The sequence below is a fragment of the Nyctibius grandis genome, chromosome 11 (genome assembly GCF_013368605.1).
Source record: "Nyctibius grandis isolate bNycGra1 chromosome 11, bNycGra1.pri, whole genome shotgun sequence".
NCBI lineage: Eukaryota > Metazoa > Chordata > Aves > Nyctibiiformes > Nyctibiidae > Nyctibius > Nyctibius grandis.
Genome location: NC_090668.1, coordinates 18,929,897 through 18,937,739, shown reverse-complemented (window position 1 = coordinate 18,937,739; position 7,843 = coordinate 18,929,897).

Here is a 7,843-nt window from a genome sequence, read left to right as displayed (position 1 = left end):
GTGGTTAATCTGGCTAAGGTCTATGCCCTCTTTGACACAAGCTGTAGCTCCCATACAGCCCTTCCTAGCAGGGTTCGTCTCAGAGATGTCAAGGAGATGACTAATAACTGAATGTGCTCTCAAGCTTAGTGACTGAATTCATTTGTGTGGCCAAAGACCCCATTAATAGTCTGTGCACATAGTATATATAGTTACTTTAAATATAGAGGCATTGTCCAGAGGTATTTCTATTAGTCCTGTTTACTCCCAAACCACTTGGGCTCAGACATCTTGACGTCCTGAACCTAAATGTGGATAAAGTGTGAGGCAGCACTCCAAAGGGTGAGACAGAAGGGAAATCACTGCGCCAAGCAGCTTTAATAGAAAAAACATTTGAAGATGCCACAGTTTGATATTTCTTTTTTTTAAACCTAGGTAATCCAAAAAGTGCTATGACTGGGTTACATCAGAGATGGGGATTAGGAGCTCAAGGATACACCAGAGGTGGGGGTTAGGTGCTTATGGAGAAGGAAAAGATGTCAGTCACGAGGGCAACGCCAGGTCTCATTATTAGAGTATATCACTGCCAGAAAAGTTTGGAGACTGATTTTCTGTGAATTCCCACAGGAGCAGCTCTCTCCTCTTTGAGTCGTTATTTGTCAGGGCATGGGCTTTTTTTCACTTTGCTAGTGGAGTGACCCTAACTTCTTTGAGAACATTTCTACTCCAAAGCACTTACCAATGAACCCCTCTTATCTTTAGGATAAGAAGTATCTGATGGCTATTCTCAGTTTGCTCTTTACACTGTGCCATTCAGGAGCTGAGTTGCACCAAGTTTTGTTTTTGGTTTGGGTTTCGTTTTGTTCTTGAGGGTGTTGGGGTTTTTTCCCTCTCTAAATGGAGAACAGGAAATCAGTTTAAAAGAGCAACAACAAAAAATAGCACCTGTGTGGCAAGGACGTGTGAGCAGGTGATCAGTAAGGCTTAAAGAATACAGGGGTTTGCAAATATTTTTACCCAGGAACAGTGTTCCACCACCTGCAAATAGCAGCAATTCAAACAGGGCTCAAGCTCAGAAATAAATGTATGAATCACTGTTTTTATTCTTTAGTCACATTAGTTACTAAATACTTGAGAACTCCAGTTCTTCCACTCTCTTAGCTGGACTGGGAAAAGCAAAAGTGTAAGGCCAAATGCTGACTCAGAGCAGCGTATGCAACAGAAGAGCTTTTGAGAGCCATTCTCCTTTCTAGCCTTGTTCCTGCTAGAGCTCTTCTGAGGCTCTTGCTGAGGAGTCATGTCTTTAGAAATGTGATATGGTTCTGATCAAAACCAAAACACAAAGCTTTCCAGCTAAAGGAGAGCCTGAGGGTCTGGGGCTCTGAGGTGTTTGTGCTGGCTGGTGTGAAAAAGGATGCAGTGGGGATCTGATCCCAGCTGCAGACGGCCATGGGACCGGACTCCTCTGCCATTGCCATCACTGCCTTAGACCTGCAGATCCTGGGAGCTGCACAGTGGAGGAGTCAGAGACCATCCTTTTGGCTGACTGCAAAGGCAGCTAGTGAGATTAGCGCAGGTCCCAGTGCACCAAGCAGGCTTCTGGAGCATCTCCTGACATGCCAAGGATGGCAGCCACTACATAAGCTGTTATTCCCACATTTAAGTCCCCATAGAGAAACGCTGTTGGTGGTTTTGGCAACAATGAGAGCACATCAAAAAAGAAGGTTCTTGGGAGAGGAAACGGGGAGAAATGAAAAGGAAGAGCCTGAGACTGTGTCTCTGTCACCTAAGGTACAAAGGGAAAAAGGCGTTGCTAATTAATGGGTGGTTTTCAACATTATGTAAAACGTTTTTAAAAGTCTCATTTGAACAAGAGCTGCCCTGATGTGCTGGGGGATGTTTGAGCCCTTTCAGGTCTCAGCTGGCTCACTCGCACCTCGGCCCCGCTGAGCCCGCCCGGCTGCTCCTGCAGAAGCAGGGCATTCATGCTGCTGGTGTGTTAATGATTTCACCCTCCATAAACCCGCCCGCTCAACTGCGCGCTCGGCGGGACACACACCGAGATGAAATGCTCTCTTTGAAGACCAGGAGGAGGTGACAGGACTGAAGCTTCTTCCTGGGACAGTTTCACCTCCACCCCAGGGGAGTTCCCCATGGGAAGGGTTGTCTGATTCCCATCACCCATGGAGGTATCTAACCCTCTTAGCTTCACTGGTATTGATATATTTTAACACAGCTGGCCAGCCCTGCGCTCATGGAGGCTGTTAATGACTGCTCTAGAGTATTTCTCAAAGCCAGTCCTCCTCTTGGTTCCCATTTTGATGAAGGGGCCGGGGGACTCCGTATGTCCCTCAGCTCTGCTGGCAGTGAGGGGCAGAAGACCTCCTCTTGTTGCAGAGCTCTCCACCCCAGGCACACAGGGTTAATTTGTTCCCCAAGCACTCTGTTGACAAATTTTACAAGAGGCTGGGAAAGTAATGAAAATAGTCAGCGCTGCAAGTTTATTTGAAAAATGCTATAAAACCCCCTGAATAATTTTCACACTGAGGTGATCTGACCAGCCTGACATGGAATACTTAAGTGGGTAACAGCCCTGGACCTGCCTGCATAACCCAGCTGGGCATGACCCTCTTCACTGCCATTGCGTGCTCCAGCCACGCCTGGGGGTTAGTGAGAGGCTGCTGCTGTCTCCGGGCTGCTCCCGCTTGCATCCAGCTGTGGGATCCACCATGCCACTGCCAGTGCACAGGGGTGCTCCATAACCCACCTCCCCAAGCCAGCAGCATGGGGGACACAGAAGGAACCTGAACCAGGGATGCTTCTGCACTGGGAGGTTCTCAGGTGGTGATGTCAGGTAGCACAGTATCTTTCCAAGGCAAAGGCAGGTGGGAAGGGAGTGCAAGGAAAGCCCAGGATCATCTGTTTTCAAGGGAAAAAAAATATGCAACCATTCAGATGCAGTGAATTAGACGTGATCCTATCTCATAACTAAAGCATCATGGAGAGACAGCTCTTCAGATTAAACTGCACAGGTTCCTCTCCCTGCAGTCTGGGCATCTGCAGCTCAAAAGGACTACAGATCCCAGTATGCAATGGTCCCTCTCCTTCTGAAAGGTCTGAGGGAAATGTGGGTACTACCGGATTAAAGTGGTTTTACTAGTAAGACTCCAGGCCAGTACAGATGTTTCTATAGCTTTTATCCTCGCTCCATCCACTTGGCTCCAGGAGCCAGTATTTCCCTCTGTGACACACTAATGATTTTTGCATACGTGTTAATGGCAGGAAGATCCAAACCAGCCAGCTCCGTTGGGTGAAGCAGATTTACACGCTCTCATGTAGCAGTAACATCTACCAAGAAAAGCCAAAGGGAAACAATTGAGCCTCCTGCTGCCTGCTGGCTCTGTCCTGCTGTCCTAGGTGGGGAAACCCTTGTTAATCAGCCCAAGTGATCACATGAGAGTGCGATGGGGCAGAAGAAGATGCAAGTGAATGGTTTCACTTCGAGTACAGCTCTGAGCTTGCTTTGATGAGAGGCCGTCTGATTTCCTTGCTGTGCAAGTTCAGGCATCCATCTCAGGAGCAGGTGGGGTGGTCCCCTGCCAGCAGGTCCATCATGGGTGTGCTGGGGCAGCGAGGGGTGGGACTGAGAACGGGGGTAAGGCAAGGGTCTACTGAAAGTATGGGATGGAGAGGCAGAGCGAGTCTTCATCTTCTGGAAGATCCACGGTCAACAGCAGGTGGAAAAGCAGGAGAGGAGCAATACAGTCTCCATAAAACTACATGGTGCTTTTGGAGGGAGGAAGGGATTTCTTTCATGGAGTAGCTGATGTCAGAGTTTGGGCCAGTACGTGAGACAGCAACTCCTGTCATGCTTCAGGAGGACCCAGCAATTCTTCTCCCAGTGACCAGAGCTTTTTCTCCCTCTTCTGTAGCAAGAAATGCCAGTGCCTCTGCCTTCCCATTGCAGGACCTCTGTCCCCCAGTGAGGTGAGGAGTGGCTTCAGGAGGATGAGCAAAATCTCTTAGCTGCTGGCATTATGAACAGGACATGTCACTTAAGCACAGGAAGGTGGAATGAGGACACACACTGCAGACTTCCTGAGCAAACCAGGAACTCCGTCCTGTGCCTGACACAGCCCCTCCAGCCGCCTTTGCACAAGCCACCCGCTCCCCTCCATGAGACTGACCATCTGCCAGCCTTCCCGCCTGTCCCTCCTGTCCCGTCCTTCCTGCCTGCCCACCTCGTCTCTCCTAGTGAGGGAAAGCAAACAGCTTCTGTTTATTCCCTTTCCTCCATCTGCTAGTGCATAATATGAGCCCACCCTGCCATTTTTCCCCTTCTTTTCCTCCTTTCGCCTTGCTGAAGGAGCCAGTCTCCATTGAGCTGAGGGACAGCCACCCACACTGCTCCACTGCAGATGTCCACACTGAGATGTCCTTGGTCCAAAAGAAAAAATTTAGAAACAAACAAAATCTTTCATTTGCCTTCACCAGCTTTGGCTATTTGTCACAGGAAGACAAGCCCAAAATATTGACTTCACGTGAAATATGTCTCTTCTGTTCTTGACCTTCCAAGGCTTTTTTTAAAATTATACCTGCCATCCCCAATGAATTAAGAATGGACCTTTCCACAGGGGGAAAGTTTAAAAAACTCCTAATCCTTGTGAACATGCCAGCTCTGCTGGCTTTTCCCATTCCCTTCCCATCCTACTCTGCTGTGCAGGACAGCCACACAACGCCACCGTTATGAGGCAGCTACAGCTGAGCACAGGACATTACTGTGTTTGCCCTTTTCCTGCACATTTCCCTGTAACTTTCTATGGAGCACTTAACCTGAGCGTGAAAATCCTGCATAAATACATAAACCAGCATTTTTTCTAATTAAGCACTCTGCTCTTAATTTTTCTGGGAAGAAATGGTTAGAGAATAGCTGGAGGTGCAGTGGGGATTGGAGGTCCATCCTTTTTTCTTTCTGTCTACCCAAGTCATATTCTCTGCGTGCAACATCAGATTAAACTGTCCCCCTTGCAAGACTCGAGCAGGTCCCCAACAGGGACTCGCAGCAAAGCCACACTCAGCACAACAATATTTCTGGGACACCATGTCAGCTCCCTGGCTGGAAGTTCTTGCTACTCTGCACATGTGTCCCACATTATGTATATCGTTAATACACCCTGGAAGCTTCAGCCATGGGAAGTTAGGAGTGTGTTTGTCACATCTAGAGATGGCAAAAGCCACCCTAGCACCTGGGAGTACCAGGAGCTGCTGGCAGCGTTTCTGAGTGGTACCTCTGCACTGCACAGGCAGTTCCCAAAGCCCAGCAAATAGCCAAAACCTCCTAAAACTCACTTTTCGGTAGTGGGTGGAGATGGGAAGAGCTCTCTCACCCCCACTGCGAGTTATCCAAGGTGAGTCTCAACTATATGAGTCTGCTTCCAAATAAAAAACATCATTGCTTACACATAGTATTTATACGTTCCTCCGCTCTGGTTTTGGCTCCTTCCCACTTTTCTTCACAAACTACAGGCTGAAAAGGGCCATTCAGGGCGACTCGCCGACACGGATGCGGCTCCAGCCCCTCTGCCAGCTCCCTGCTCCAGAGTGAGCACAACGGATTTTCAGCAGGAGAAAAATCTTTCTTGGCCTGCATTAACATTTTCACTTCTTACACTCAGACTGTGTTCCCCTGGGCTTTTCTTTTATCTCCTTTCCTCTTTTGATGCTAATTGTTGCAATAGAGACCATGGCAGCAACCAGGCAGCAGAGCTGCAGCCCGTGTAAACTCGGGCAGAATTCTGTCTATCCATATAAGCCTGGGGAAGTGGTGCCTTCTTCACATCACCTCACTTCTGAGAAAACACTAGACCGACATAGACAGCCCTCGGTTTCTACTCCTGAAACACATTTGCACCTGGTTCGCTATCAACAAGTGCAAAATGGAAAATAAACACGGATGTGGGTTTCCCTATAGTGGATCAAAAAAGTCTTTGCTTCCTTCAGTGATTAGAATGGAAAACTTATATTCAGGAAGGTGCTGTGGGCATCAGCAAAACGCTCCTCACCTGCTGCTAGCTGGATGTGTCACCGTTTAAATCTCTTACCATGTGACAAACCACATGCAAGTTAAGGAGGGGAATATGCCAACAGTAAAATCGTCTTTTCTTTTTATCTTTTTCCTAAATTGTAAATTGAGATGCAAATAGCTGCTCGCTCTGCTGTAGCTTTCCAAAGTTGCAGGGTGTTTCCAGGAATACCTGACAGCCCCACGACAGCAGCCAGGGCTGGGAGGAAGGGGCAGCTTCCTCTCAGAGCTTGCAGAAAACTCAGCAGGAATAATTACTACTGCCATTCCGGATTTTATTGTTATGCCTATCAAATCTTAACCAAAAATAGCATCCTTTCTGCTTAATCTCATCACTGTCTTTTTCTGATTAGATATTTTGCTTCTGTCTGTATAGATAATAGGACAAGCTGAGCCAGGAGTACAATGAGAGAAGGAGAGAGCCACAAGTAAAGAAATAGTGTCTTCAGGTTTTACTAAGAGTAATAAGGCTGAAAGCTAAAAACAAACAAAAAAATGTATTTTACCCTCTTTTGGAGACACAATCTTTATCTTTAAGGATAAGGATTTTCATCTGCTAAAGAAATTCCCCAGGGGAGCCAGCATGTTTCCCTTCAAGGAGAGGCTTGAATCCCATGCTGGTCTTTTATTCTAACAATTTCATTTCTTCCCAAGTGATGCTGGAGTCCACATTATTTTACCTGATGGATATTCACACAGGAGGGGACATGTTTCTCATTACAGCCAAACAGAGACATCACCTTCTTCCTAAAAGAGACCGAAGCCCGCACCAGCTCCATTTTCCTGAACTCACGGCTGCAGAACAACCTCAGATTTGGGCATACAATTTCTTTGGGGTTTTTTCAAGTTAAAGCTGAATTTCTTGCTTTCTATAATATATTAAACGTGTCCTAGCAATCAGATCTGCAGCTGAGAGAAACCAGTGTGGCTTCATCAGTCACTGGAGCATGGCTGATTTGCATTTCACAACTGTTTCGCATCTCACTTAAGGTTACTTATAGGCATGTATGAACACACTTCCAGTGTCTCTGTAATCACTATGAAGCTGATTTTCAGTGGAAATTTGAAACCTCTTCACTGTATATCGAGTCACTGAAGACACTCTTAGCTCCAGTGGAAAGGCTGGATTGACAAAGGTGGATTAGGTGATTGATAGCCTCTGCTCATCAGTGCAGGTGCAGTCTGGGCAGAAGTGGGACAGAAATTTCTAGTTGATCAGTATGCTCAAAGGCAAGCTGAACCTGCTGGCAGAAGCACAGGGAAAACTCTGGAGCACATAGGGTGACCTTGATCCTTTTGCCGAATCACCAAGCCAACAGTGCCAAACCCCACAGCTGCTGGGTTTTTAAGCATGCTGACACTGGGATCAAAACTCTGATTCCCCAACTCACGTGACCAAAAATACTACCAAATTTTAATGGCTTTTGGACATAGTCAGTGTGAAAGCAGAGAGAGACCACTGCTCTAGAGAAAAGCTGTTTTCCTCTCCCAAGTACTTATGCTGGCTATGCATCATATTCCCCCTAAAAGGCACCAAGGTCTGTTTGCTGTGATTTAGGGTCATATTTGTTGTACACAAACACTCCTCCAGCCATTGGGAGCTTGCAAAATTATTTGCAAGTCCAATGACGGCATACATGCTAGTACAAAGATCTACCTGTGAACGAAATGTCTAAGGACATTATTACTGTCCTGTTTTTGAAAACATGCCTCATACAATCAGGGGGCCGGAATCTGGTGGTCAATCACCGAATGTAGATGCCAAGTAAATGAAGGACGCAG